A 15,705-nucleotide genomic window follows, 5' to 3' on the forward strand; every position below is an offset into this window, starting at 1 on the left:
AACATAATGTAAGGTATACACTTTAGCTTCAAGAATAAGTAAGACTGGAGGCTACAAAAGAGATTCTTAGCAGGAGTGCCTGATAACCATCAAGAAAAACTGCCAGAGTCAGAAATTTTTGGTCATTTTAAGGTCTACAGATCTTCCTAAACCAGACCATGCCTGCTAAATTGCCTACAGAAGTTCCTACAAGTTCAGATACACAAGTTTCGGAGCTAGAAGACACACACAAGTTCACCAACCAATTGGCCAGTCAATCACTTCTCCCTCAAGACCACCAGCCTCTGACACCCAAAGCTGAGACCTGCGATTCACAATTGACACCTCCTGCTCCAAAAACTCTGCTTCCACCTAAAATCCTCCCTAATCCTCTTTTTTGACAGGAATGAGACTCTTCACCCCTAAACAGCAGGAAAAAGCTACAGAAGAAAGACCATCTTCCCACCCCCTGTATCTATAAAAACAAAAAGGGAGGAATATTGGCATCAGATCTGCTATTTTGCTGTCACCAGTATTCTGTCCCCGCACACACACCATTTTACAACCCAGATCATCAATCTGTGAACATCCTAGCCAGCCATGACCCGCTCATCAGCCTGTGAACATTCTCAGCAGTCATTGGTGTAGATGGTTAGCCCACCAACTCCCTAGTCAGTGATTGGTCCATTGTTATTAGCCCCACATAATTCCACTACTTAAGAATAGCTCCCCTGCCATCTCTCTCTCTCTCTCACTCATTCTCAATTTTTCTTTCTCTCTCTCTCTCCTCCTCTCTCTTTCTCTCTCTCCTTTTGACTCTCTCACTCTCTCTCACTGGTTCTTGCTCTCTCTCACTTACTCTCTCTCTCTCTCTCTCACCCTGAGGGCAGACACTCTGCCTGTCTGCTTAAAAAAATCTCTTGTGTGAGTTCCTGTGTCCGGGGTGGTTTCTGGGTGCTTTCAGTAATGACTCTCCTAATGTGATCACTTCATCTTTAAACATTCCTAAATTATCTAACATGAGTTTTTGGGAACACCTAATATGCAAATCAGTGCGTAGCCTTAGAAGAAAGATTATTCTTGTTTTTCTTGGTGGACCCAATGTAATCATTTCAACTCTTATACCATTATAAGAAGAAGGCAGAATAATTAATCATAAAGAAACAGCTGAAGAGGAAAACAGGGACAGAAATGAGATCAAAGAGATTAGGATTGACTTAACTCTGACTTGACTTTAAAGATGAAGAAAGACAGCCACCAGCCTAGGAATAGGGGAGCCCTCTAGACACTGAAAAGGAGCCTCAGCTGACAACCAGCAATGAACCTGAATCAAAAAAGTGTATGCAACTGAATTCTGCAAGCAACCAGAATAGGCTTCAATGGCTTCATCCTCAGAGTCTCCAACTAGGAAAGTAGACCTGCCCAGGACTTGATTTCAGCGCTGTGAAATCTGAAGCAGAGCACCTGCTGAGTCTATTGTACCAAGACTTCTTATCTGCAAAACTGAGTAAATAAGTCAATGCTATTTGAAGTTGTTACATATTTGGTAATTTCTTAAGGCAGCAACAAAAAATAAATATGTCCAGGCACTAAGCCTTTTATTCTTCACAACAGCTTTCTGAGCTAGACACTATTAATGTCTGCATTATTTTTAAGCTGAAACAGGGATATTAAGTAGCTTTCCAAGGTCATGCAACTAGCAAATGGTAGATAGAAGATCTGAACCTGTCATCTGATTCCATTAAACATTCTCTTCACCTACACAGCACACGTTCTCAGAATAATTTGTTAGATGACAAAAAAATACACTTCATTAAATATATCATCAAACATTTTGTTTATGCTTTCTTTCCCACTGACAACCTTTATCACTGCTGAATGCTTTCCTTCCTCTTGTTAAATCAATGTTTTCTCTGTCCTAACAAGACTTTGTGCTCAAACTTACCTTTGATTTTGTGCTCTTTGTTCTCTATTTCTCACCTCCCTAGCCAATTCTCCCCTTCTTTCAAGTTTTAACTCTTTGAATAGACTCCCGTGGAAGGTGCTTCTTGCCTGTGCCATTTTCATTCATCTCCTTTTTAGATATAAACTGCCTTTGCTTTTTCACCTTATCAGTTGCCTTGTATAATTTGTGGTTTTCAGTGTATCTTTTTCCGATATGCACAATTAACAATGGAATCTTAATAGAAGTAACTTTTTCATCATTTACAGTGTGCTGTGTTTGTAACAGGCAAATAATAATATGTGATAGTAACATGTGATATTTACTAGGAAATAGGCTATCATTGCTTCTTTTCACTGATTTCTTAGAGAATTTATAGGACTCCATGGAGAATTTCTCAGTTATGCACTACATCAGAATATTTTTTCACATATTTAAATGTAAATAGAAGTGAAAATTTATTTGGATTACCATAAAATTAAAAAAAACTTAGAGTAGGTGGATAATACTTTTTTTAAAAAAATGGTTAATCTATAGCTACAAGAATTTAAAATTTCTACAAAGTTGAGACTGATTCAGAATTGAACTACTCTCCCTTTGCAATATTTCTCAGGTCATATTTTAAGGAGTTATACATTTTAAGAAAATGTCTCAGTCCAGTGTGAAGTACTGTGAATTATTTGACAGGGAAGCTCTTAATAAACTCTGTTCTGACCCAATGGTCAGGAGTTAATTGGTATTCAACGTTTTTTTACTTGCTCACATACCAAGAAAAATAATCATTACTTTGCTCCTCCTCTTGAGTAGGGAACATGATGTTTAATGCTTATTTCAATTAATTATTCACCACATCTTTAGTCTTTCTTCATATCCAGAAAAAGAAATGTAATTGTTCATTTTCTCCAAGTGCAGTAGGACTAGAATTGTCACTGTGATTTTATGCTAATTAATTAAAATTCTCCTTAACTTCAACATTAACCTTTTTATTTATCTTAAGGTTTAGTTAATATCCACTATTTTTTTTGCTGTGGTAATATAGATAAAACTAGAAGTGTTCTAACTGTACATATTAGAAACCATTTATTATATTGAACAATGGATGAATTGAAGGTAATTCAATTGAAGGGTCAGGATAATGTTGCTCTCTGTCCCCTAAATTGAAAAATGTCCTCAGGTAAAGAACCCTGAAGCCAATTGTCCTTTGCTAGTCTCTTCACTAGTGTCTCTTCCATTTGTTACTTCTCCAATGTGTTTCCATTTGTTGCTTCAGAAGCTCTTAATTATTTTGTTAACAATTGTATATTTTATTTGGCATTTGTGGTTCTTTTTGGCAGAACTGCAATTCTGCCACCAGTTTGTCCATCCCACTGTTTGTAAAATGTCGATGGAAAGCAACTTGCCTTTTTCTGCATGCTATTCCAATGCAAAGATACTGGATGATCCTAAACAGAGAATAAGGCTATTACTTCTTGAAGATTGATCTTCCTGCTATGCTAGTACTGGAATATTACAGGCAAGAAGTGATGATGATTTAAATATGATAGTAAAAGTGGGATAGAGGGAGAAATGAACACTCTTAGGTTTTCTATCACACTACACTACGTTGTCATCAGGAACTTAAGCATTGCTATGTACACAGGCTTTTTTTTTTTGACTTTTACTCACTGGAATTTAGCTCAAATAACAAAATGAAAAATAAATTGATTAGATTATTATGTTTTTAGACCATGAAATACTATGTAGTATATAAAAACTGTTTTAGAAAATAATTTAATGATAGAATTAATTGTGATGATAAATTTAAAAGCAGTCGTAAGACACTGTGCACAATATTTGCTGGGACACTCTTCTAATTAGTCTATGTCATCATGACTACCAAATGAAAAAGATTTTATATTTAGTCTCATTTCATACATGAAAATAATTTATGTAACTTCTAGGTAGAACTGACAACTGAAGCCAGAACTAGACTCTGAATCATGCATATGCTAACAGTATTAAACACACATGCATTTATACATATATACATCTAGACATGCTGTATTTTTACAAAGAGTATATGTGAATGCTTGAATAATTATATTTGTATATCTTTTTTATGCTTCTTAAAGCTTTTGGGAGTATTGTTAACATAAGCTGCTCGTATTTAATGTATACAATTTAACGAGTTTTTACATATGTATACACCTTTAACATCACCAGAACAATCAAGATAATGTACAAATGTATGACTCTCTCTTTGTGAACTCACCCTCCTGAATTTCCCTTCCTTCTTCACACAGGTAAACATTTACTGCTTTATTTCACTATAGACTTATTTACATATTCTAGAATTCTATATAAATAAATCCTACTACTTTTGCCTAACATCTTTCATTCTTATTAATTATTTTGATATTAACCCATGCAGTTGTGTATGTTAAGAATGTTTCTTCTTATTTCTAAGTATTATTCCATTGTATATTACAATTTTTTCAATCATTATGTGTTGATGGATTTCTGGGGTAGTTTTTAATGCTTGACTTATTATAAGGTATTATAATAAGGTATTATAAGGACTAGAGGTGTAGCTCTGTGGTAGAGTGCTTGCCTAGCATGCATGAGGTCCTGGGTTCAAACCCCAGCACTATAAAGATTATATCTATATACATACATAGAAATAAACAGAGGTTATAAACATTGGTGTAGGAATCTTTTCATAAATATATTTTAGTGTCTTGCGGAACTGGAGATGAAGTAACAGGTGTTCTCTTACATTTAAAAATATCTGAACAAGATTTTCAAAGTTTTCGCAACATTTAACACCTCTACCACCAAGTTAAGAGAGTTGCAGATGTGCCAAATTCTTTCAGCATTTGGCATGGCCTGTTTTCTTAATTTTAACCATTCATTTCATATATGGTGGCATTCCGTTTTCTAACTTTTCATTTCTTAAGGACTAAAGGAGTTCAGCAGCTTTTCAAGTATTCATTTGCCAGCATGACTTTTATGAAGTGGCAGTTCAAATCTTTTTGTGTATTTTAATTGAATTTAACATGAGTTTTAATGCTTCTTTATGTATGCTTAGACACATTTATTTTATAGGATATTAGTTTTATAAGTATTTTCTATGAGACAATGGTTTATATATACAACTTTTTGTTTGTTTTCATTTCAGTACTGGGGATTTAACCCCGGAGTACTTTACTACTAAGCCACATCCACAGCCCTTTTCTTATTTTTTGAGCCAGGTTCTAAGGCTGAGGGCCTGCTAAGTAGCTGAGATTGGTCCTAAACTTGAGATTCTCTTGCCTCAGCCTCCTGAGTTGCTGGGATTACAGGTGTGTGCCGTTGCACCTGGCTTACATATTCAATTTCATAAGAGTATCTTCATACATTTTCATTTAAAATTTTTATGAAATCCAATGTACTAAAATAAACTCCTTCCATAGTTTTAAGTCAGATTTTGAAATATTTGCTAAACCTAATTTCACTAATAATTTCTACTGTGTTGTCTTCCAGAAGTTTCACAGATTTAGTATTTATATTAAATTGTATGATAAATGTAGAGATAACTATAGCATGTAGGATCTTGGAGCAAAATCTTCTGCTAAAGAGGTTGCCATTTTCTAGTATGACAAGTGTATTTGTTGAAAATCAGTTGATCCTACAATGGGTGAATCTGTTTATTTCTACTCTGGTCTTTTTCTCTATTGTGCTACTCTATTTTGATATATACTTTTTAAAGTTATTATAACTTTATAATAGTGTTTAAATCAGATAGTATAAATACTCTAAATTTGGCCAGGCACAGTGGTGCATACCTGTAATTTCAGCAACTTGATAGGCTCATTGAGAGAATGGCAAGTTCCAGGCCAACTTCAGCAATGTTGTGACACTTTCTCAAAATAAAAAAAAATAAAAGGAACTAGGAGTATAGCTCAGTGGTAGAGGCCCCTGGAGTCAATCCCCAATGAAACTAAACCAAACAATACTAATTTTATCATTGCTTTCATAAAGTTGTTTTTACTATCTTATTTGCTCTCCTACGTAAGTTGTCATTGTTTATTGGTGGGATTTGGGTTGACTTTAAAAATCAATTGGGGTTGAATTGAATTTTGCAATATATAAAAGCATAATAGAGCTCTCTAATCATGCAGATTTCTTTCATTTATTTCGGCACAACTTTGTAGTGTTCAGTGTGCAGATGTTATACATATTCTTGTCAATTTATCTCTGATTTGATATTTTGTATCTTAAAAATTTCATCATATTAAAATATTTTCTAATTGTTACTAGTTTGAAAATGCAATAAATTTTTGTACATTACTGTTACTGTCTAGAAATCTGTCAAATTTATTATTAATAGCTTTTTATGTTATCAATGCCATTTGTCTATTAATAATAACAGTATTGTCTTATTCTAAATCAGAAGCCTGTTTTTATCTTTTTCTTAACCTAATAATCTAGCTAGAAGTCTAGTAAAATGTTAAATATATACAGTTATTAGGAAAAATCTTATGTTGTCCCTGGTTTTAGTGGAAAAACATGCATTCTTTCACGCTAAGTTTCATGTTAATTTCAAGTACTTATCAATTCTTTTTATGAAGTTGAAGAAGTTCACTTCATTCCCTTGCTTATTGAGACTTTCTTTTCTGGAATGATAAATAGATAATAGATTTTTCAAGTATTTTCCTTATATTTATTAAAATGGTTATAAACATTTATCTATGATATTTTATTGGAATTAATTTTCTAAAATATTTAAATAAATATTTGTACATATTTTACAGGAGATTGGGTTGCTATTTTGCTGTCTTGGGAAATATTTACCCAGGTTTAAAGTAGTTCTAATTTTGGTTGGATTCACAGAAAGAGTTGGGAGTATTCTCTTTTCTTCGATTTTATGCAGCAGTTTATGTAGAATTGCCAATGTTTCTCCATAATATTTAGTAATATTGAGAAAGTCATTTACATTTAGAGTTTTCTTTGTGATAATTACAAACTCACTTCTTTGAAAAAAGATATAAAGTTTTACAAATACTTTAAATTAAGCTATAGGGGATTTTTTTCACTTAAGAAATTTGTCTTACCTGGTTTAGTGAGTTGTTTTGCTGCACTGAATAAAATATTTGACAAGAACAATTTTAGAGGAGGAAATGTTTATTTGGGGGCTCATTGTTTCAGAAGTCTTAGTCCATTGACACCTGGCTCCATTCCTCTGAGCTTGAGGTAAGGCAGAATATCAGAGTGGAAGGAAGAGTGTGGTAGAGAGAAGCTCAAGACATCACATCAGGGAGGAGAGAGAGAGAGAAAGCACATTCCCCTTCAACTCAGACAAAATATATACCTCAATGGCAGGACCCCAGGGGACCCCACCTGCCTACAGTTACCACTCAGTTAAGGGTCTCAAACCCAATCATTTTACCTCTAAACCTTCTATTTTCTCACATATAAGCTCTTGGGGGACATCTAATATCTAATAGAGATCTAATATCTAATACTAAAGTCCTGGATTATTGGGTACATTAACATAAAGCATTCATAACATCCCTTTATGATTTTCTTTTTTTGGCAGTGCTGAGGATTGAACCCATGGCCTTTTGCTTGCAAGACCAGCACTCTATCAACTGAGCTACATCCCCAGCCCCCACTTTATGATTTTAATAACTATACATCTGTAATGGTCTTATCTCATTGCCCAGATTTGTAACTTCTCATGCTTTCTTTTTTACTTATTAGTATTGTTATGGGTTAATAAATTTTATTTTTCTTCCGAAAGAACCAGTTTTTGATTTACTTAATTTTCATTATTTTTTGTTTGTATATCAACAATTTCACTTTGTTCCCAATTATCTCCTTGTGTTGTTTGTCTTGGATTTTCTTTTCTTTTCTTAGTGTGAAAGCTGAGATTTAATAACTTTCTTATTTTCTAATGCAAGTTAAGATAATATTTTCACTAGATATGACTTTAATTTCCATCTTGCTATTTCATAATTATTTTAATTATCATGTTTTTTCTTTATTTCTACCTTATTTTGATTTGAATATTTTATTCTATTTTATGTTCTTTGACTTATAGCTATAATTTTCATGCTAGTGATTTCCTTAGGATATATAAAATACATATTTTACTTATCAAAATCTATATTCAAATGTGATAAAACTACCTCATATTTAGGTTAAAAACCTTACAATAATAAACATATTTTCCCACATGAGATCCCTGTTTTATTTTAATCATTTTTTTAAACTTTATGTGTTGAAAACCTAATAAATGCTGTAATTATTGTTGCTTTTAACTAACATTTTTTTTCTGTGAAAAAGTTAAAAAGTCAAATGCATTCACCATTTAGCATGGTCTTTGGGAAGATCTCATGCAGATTCCTCATGTTATCATTTTTCTCTGCTTTTGGAATATCTTAAATATTCTTACAGTGGGCTCTGTTGGTGATAGATTTTTGGATTTATATTTCTGTATTTCCTTTTTGTTTTGCAAAATATTTTCTGAGCATTGTGAAGAAACTAGACTTATTTAAACCTCACTAAGTTATGTTGAAGTGTATGACTAATTACGTGTGATAAGTACTGTCATAAACAAATATAAAAAATACTGCTATACGTTTATGAAGAAAAAACTCAGAGTAAACCTGCTAAGCAATTATGTAAAACAACATCAGAGCTCAACACAAATACCTGCTGTTTGCTAAAACTAAGAAAATGTCTAACAACTCCAGATTTAGCACTTTTGACTACCTACTTGCACCCAGAATTTTTGTTTGCATAAAAACACTTGACTCTGTATATAAATTTATGTGTTTCTTTGTATTTTCATTTCATTTTTCCCAAAAAATTGATGATGAAGATGGATTCTTTGTGTAAGTCCTTCAGATGGGTGAATTTGTTGAAGTATTTGTGATCACCACTGATCTAATAAAAGATCCTGAATATTTAAGGCTATGTAAAATAGATATTCCTCTAATAGCAAGTCAGAAAATCATTAATATATGAAATAGTGATAGTGAATTGGAAAAAGAAATGCTAGAAGAAATTGAGGTGGATACAAGGGATGCACCTGAGAAACTGTATCACTCTTTTCAAGAAAATTTTCTCCCCAGAAAATAGTTGAAAAATAATGCAAACTAATGAATAGCATTGACATAATAAGGAAATCTCAGAGCTGAGAATGTAAGGAATTTACATTTGTATTTTCCTTTCCTTTCTCTATCCTTCCTTATGAACACAGTTGTGTTCTACAAATTCTGCTGATTTTTCTTGTTTCCTCCAACATGTAAATATCTTACCAATTGTGTGCTTCTCTGCCACCTTCTACTTGTTCTTTCACCTCTAAGATTTTTTAGTGTTCCAATACTCCCTTTTTCTCTCTTCCTTTTATCTTTTCTTCCAAGATTTTTGGTTTTATATTTTATTTTAAATGGTTGCTTTTGTTTTTTCTCTATCAGCTATATGAAACATGATTACTATATGACTTGCTATAGTTGTCTTCTTGCTTCCCGTGCTTTGTGTTTCTTGAGCTTCTTAAGTTTGTGGACTTATCAAATTTATAGAATTTAAAGCAATTTTAGCCATGTCTCCAAATAATTTTACTACCTCAACTCCTTTGCATTTTTCAATTATATGTTCATTAGGCCAATTGAAATCTTGTCATGTTACACGATCTATATGTGTGTAGGGGGGTCTTCTTTTTCTCTATATCTTTTTGAATGTTTTTATATAAGCCTTAAAATTTTTCTGTTTTTTCAGTATCTCTCTACTATTACTCCAATCCAGAGTAACTTTTATATCAGATGCTATATTTTTCGTCTTTACAAGATTAATTTGTCTTTCCTGTCTTCTATGTCTCTAGCTTATTTAATTTCTCCTCTATACTTTAACATATGCATTATTACTAAATAATGTAAAATGTCTTTATTTCCTAACTTCAGCATTCATGTGATTTCCAGATCCCTATATATTGACTGCTCCTTATTATTATTGGTTGTATTTTTTCTTTCCTTCTTTGTATGACAAGAATTCTTATTTTCTTCGCATGGAGTGGGAATCAGAGCAGATTTTGCTCTTCCACAGAGACATAAGATTTCTGTAGGATCTTCCATGTCACTTGAATGCTACAGCTTCCTATGTCAGATCACAAACAAGTTTTCAGAAATGTGTGAGAATTGTCTTTCACTCTCCTCCTTTTGGAGTATTATTTGCACTTTCCCGGGTAATTTTCTCTGATTCTACTCTGTTCTCAGCTGAAGAACTGAGTAGAGCCCCTTGCGGATATCTGGAGCTCTATCTATATGCAGCCTTCACTTCTCCAGTACTCTGTCTAAAGACCTCAACCTCAGCAAACATGGAAAAATGTTCAACAACATTAGCAATTATGGAAATGCAAATCAAAACTACACTCAAATTTCATCTCACTCCTGTCACAATAGCAGCCACCAAGAAAACAAACAATAATAAATCCTGGAGAGCACGTGGAAGAAAAGGAACATTTTTACACTGTTGGTGGGATTGTAAATTAGTACAACCACTATGAAAATCAGAATGAAGTTTTCTCAAAAGACTAGGGATGGGCCAGACACAGTGGCACACAACTCTAATCCCACTGGCTAGGGAGGCTGCAGCAGGAGGATTGCAAGTTCAAAGCTAGCCTCAGCAAAAGCGAGTGCTAAGCAACTTAGTGATACCCTATCTCTAAATAAAATACAAAATAGGATTGGGGATATGGCTCAGTGGTTGATTGCCTCTGAGTTCAATCTCCAGCACTCCCTGCCACACTCCCCCCCAAAAAAAAGAAAAAAGAAAAAAAAAAAAAAAAAAGACTAGGAGTGGAAGCACCCTATGACCTAGCTATTCAACTCTTCAGTATTTATCCTGAAGAATTAGTCATACCAAAGCGATACATGCATTCCCGTGTTTATAACAGCACTGTTTACAATAGCCACACTATGGAACCAGTCTAGGTGCCCATCACCAGATAAATGCATAACAAAAATGTGGTAAATGTGTACAGTGGAGTTTTATTCATCCAAAAGAAAAAATGAAATTTTGCCATTTGCAGGAAAATGGGCAAAACTTGGGAACGTTATGTTAAATGAAATAAGCCAAATCCAGAAGGTCAAGGGTCAAATGTTTTCTCTCAAATGTGGAAGCTAGAGAAGAAAAAAGGAAAAATGGTTGGAGGTGGACCTCAAGAAAATTGAAGGGCTATGAGCTGAGGAAAGGAACGGGAGAGAAAATGGGAAGAAAAAAGAAATGCTGGAATGAACTTGGTCAAATTATATTGCATATTGAATATACGTACAAATACGTAATGACAAATTCCACCATTATGTACAACTGTAATGCACGAGTTTAACATAAGCCAAAATAAAACTTGGTCTCACATCCCACCACTGTCTTCTCAACTCATGAAGACTCTGTCTTCCATCTGGTTCCTTCTGCCTGCGTTGTGGCCTGCAAACCTTCTCTAGACAGAAATGGCAAATTCTCGAGTTCCTTCAGTTGTTCTTCTTTTTTCAGGGGTCTCTTCTGAGGAGCCTAATGTTCCATGTGTGTTTTTAATTTTTTTAGTCTGAATAACTAACGTGGCCCCTTGTAGTTCAGTTTTTGTAGAGGTGAATTCAATGCATTATATTTTTAAATAATTAGTTTAATTTCTTGAAAATCTTAAATTTTCTATGATATACCAATTTTGTTTTGCAAATTAAAGAAAGAAATAACTCTTAGCTTATATACATGTGTACATATGTACTTAAAGTAGAAATATATGTGTACATATTCATATAAATATCATATGCATATATTCATATTGATAGCTATCAGTTATGACCTATAATCTATCAGTCAACATATAATGGCAATAATCACTTAAGGAAAAATGTTACTGTTCAACAATAAAAATAAAAAGCTGTTGAAATCATTAAATTCTAAAATGAATATTTTAATTTGCATATGTTGGGTATATATATTATTCCAGCTTCTATGTATGAACACAAAAATGCTATAGAAGAATGCTTTTTAAATGACATACAATGAAATTTAAATAATGGTTAACACAACAGTTATCACTGAAATTTTTAATGTTGATGTACTTTATATCAATAATGACTAATTTGGTTGGTGTTATGCATTTAAAATTTACCTTTTATTTCCTTAATATTTGGTTTGCTTCCTGCCAAATATAATAAAATTAAGTTCAAGAAAATATATCATACTTTAATTTTGCCTTGATTTTGAAGAACCGAGTTCCAGAGAATTAATAAAAGATTTTCACTGTATATTTTTCATATTATGTACCCCTAAAGGTATGTTTTATATTTATAACATCTTAATATTCCTTTTGAATTTAGAAATCTCAGTATATGACACATATTCAGATAAATTATTCCTTTGGATATGCTCTAAGGCAATTACTTTGGTAATAATAATGTTGAATAGCTTTATTTTCTCAGAAGCTATTGTCAAGAAGAAAAAGAAAAAGGCATATATGACAATTATAGATATATGATAATCATCACTGATTTCAAGTCTTAGATTCTTTGTGTTCTCACTGAAAAGCCTTAAGTTTCTATACATTCTTACCGATAATTATTCTGGTTTTTGTATTATTTTTAATTTAATTTGTCATTTCTCCTAATTAGCGGAAAATCATGCTTTGGAGTCAGACTGTATTCAAAATATAATTTTGATAGTTATAACCTATAATATTGGGCAAGTGATTTAGTTTTTTCCTCTTCAGTGTAATGGGAGAAAATAACAGTATCTACCACTGACCTATTATGAGGAAACCCAAATAGAGGGCCGTGATTTTTAACTGTGATAAGACTTAACGCATGTGAGTGCTTCTAGAGACTGTCTGCATTCCTTAGCTTGTGAAGTTTTTTCTACACAGGAACTTTACATTTCTTTGCTTCCATTTGCTCCTCTCTTTCTCTGACCACAACCAGGAAAGATAATCTGCTTCCAAAGACCCATGTGATTATATTGAATCCATCTGTACAAATCAGAATAATCTCACCTTTTTTTTTTAATTAAAAATCATAAATTTACATAGGACAATGTTGTTTGATTCATTCTGTTATTTTTTTCCCTTCCCCCCACCCTCACACCCCTCTTTTTCCTATATACAGTCCTTCCTTCCTCCATTCTTACCACCCTCCTTATCCCGAACCCTAAACCTAACCCTAACCCTAACGCTAACCACTCCTACCCCCCATTATATGTCCTCATCCGCTTATAGCGAGATCATTCGTCCTTCAGTTTTTTGAGATTGCCTTATCTCACTTAACATGATATTCTCCAATTTCTTCCATTTGCGTGCAAATGCCATAATTTTATCATTCTTCATGGCAGAGTAATATTTCATTGTGTATATATGCTACAGATTCTTTATACATTCATCAACTGAAGGGCACCTAGTTTGGTTCCACAATCTGGCTATGGTGAATTGAGTAGTTATGAATATTGATGTGGCTGTATCTCTGTAGTATGCTGATTTTAAGTCCTTTGGGTATAGGCCAAGGAGTGGGATAGCTGGGTCAAATGGTGGTTCCATTCCAAGCATTCTGAGAAATCTCCATACTGCTTTCCAGAGTGGCTGCACTAATTTGCAACCCCACCAGCAATGTATGAGGGTACCTTTTTCCCCACATCCTCGCCAACACCAATTGTTGCTTGTGTTCTTGTTAATCGCCATTCTAATTGGGGTGAGATGGAATCTTACGGTAGTTTTGATTTGCATTTCTCTTATTACTAGAGATGTTGAACATTTTTTCATATATCTGTTGATTGCTTGTAGATCTTCTTCTGTGAAGTGTCTGTTCATTTCCTTAGCCCATTTGTTGATTGGATTATTTGTATTCTTGGTGTAGAGTTTTTTGAGTTCTTATTAGGTTCTGGAAATTAGCGCTCTATCTGAAGTATGAGTGGCAAAGATATTCTCCCACTCTGTAGGCTCTCTCTTCACATTACTGATAGTTTCCTTTGCTCAGAGAAAGCTTTTTAGTTTGAATCTATCCCAGTTGTTGATTCTTGCTTTTATTTCTTGTGCTATGGGAGTCCTGTTAAGGAAGTCTGATCCTAAGCCAACAAGTTGAAGGTTTAGACCTACTTTTTATTCTATAAGATGCAGGGTCTCTTCTCTGATTCTGAGGTCCTTGATCCATTTTTGTGCAGGGTGAAAGATAGGGGTTTAATTTCATTCTGTTGCATATGGTTTTCCAGTTTTCCCAGCACCATTTGTTAAAGAGGCTATCTTTTCTCCATTGCATATTTTTGGCACCTTTGTCTAGTATGAGAAAATTCTATTTATTTGGGTTTGTGTCCATGTCCTCTATTCTGTACCATTGATCTACCTGTCTATTTTGGTACCAATACCATGCCATTTTGTTACTATTGCTTTGTAATAGAGTTGAAGATCTGGTATTGCGATACCCCCTGCTTCGCTCTTTCTACTGCGGATTGCTTTAGCTATTCTGGGTTTCTTATTCTTCCAGATGAATTTCATGAATCCTTGCTCTATTTGTGTAACGTACATCATTGGGATTTTAATTGGAATTGCATTGAATCTGTATAGCACTTTTGGTAGTATGGCCATTTTGACAATATTAATTCTGCCTATCCAAAAACATGGGAGATCTTTCCATCTTCTAAGGTTTTCTTTAATTTCTTTCTTTAGTGTTCTGTAGTTCTCATTGTAGAGGTCTTTCACCTCTTTTGTGAGATTGATTCCCAAGTATTTTATTTTTTTCGATGCTATTGTGATTGGGGTAGTTTTCCTAATTTCTCTTTCTGAAGATTTATCACTTATGCATAAAAATGAATTGGATTTATGAGCATTGATTTTGTCAGCTGCTACTTTACTGAATTCACTTATGAGTTCTAAAAGTTTTCTGGTGGAATTTCCAGGTTCCTCTAGATATATAATCATGCCATCAGTGAACAGGGATAGTTTGAATTCTTCTTTTCCAATTCATATCCCTTTAATTTCTTTGGTTTCTCTAATTGCTTTGGCTAGAGTCTCAAGAACGATGTTGAATAGAAGGGGTGAAAGAGGGCATCCCTGCCTTGTTCCAGTTTTTAGGGGCAATGCTTTCAGTTTTTCACCATTTAGAATGATATTGGCCATGGGCTTAGCGTAGATGGCCTTTCCAAGGTTAAGGAATGTTCCTACTACCCCAATTTTTTCTAGTGTTTTGAGCATGAAGGGATGCTGTATTTTATCGAATGCTTTTTCTGCATCTATTGAAATAATCATGTGATTCTTAACTTTTAGTCTGTTGATATGGTGAATGACATTTATTGATTTCTGGATGTTGAACCAATCTTGCATCCCTGGGATAAAACCCACTTGATCTTGGTGCACTATTTTTTAATATATTTTTGTATGCGATTTGCCAAAATTTTGTTGAGAATTTTTGCGTCGATGTTCATTAAGGATATTGCTCTGAAATTTTCTTTCCTCGAAGTGTCTCTGTCTGGGTTAGGTATCAGGGTGACACTGGCTTCATAGAATGTGTTTGGGAGGGTTCCCTCTTCTATTTCTTGGAATATTTTGAGGAATATTGGAATGAGCTCTTCTTTAAAGGTTTTGTAGAACTTGGCTGAGAACCCATCTGGTCCCAGACTTTTCTTTGTTGGTAGGCTTTTGATGACCTCTTCTATTTCATTGCTTGAAATTGATTTATTTAGGTTGTATATGTCCTCCTCGTTCAGTTTAGGTAATTCCTATGTCTCTAGAAACTTGTTGAAGTCTCTGAGGTTTTCTGTTTTGTTGGAGTATAGATTTTCAA

The sequence above is a fragment of the Sciurus vulgaris genome, assembly GCF_902686455.1.
Source record: "Sciurus vulgaris genome assembly, chromosome: 12".
In the NCBI taxonomy this organism is placed as follows: Eukaryota; Metazoa; Chordata; class Mammalia; order Rodentia; family Sciuridae; genus Sciurus; species Sciurus vulgaris.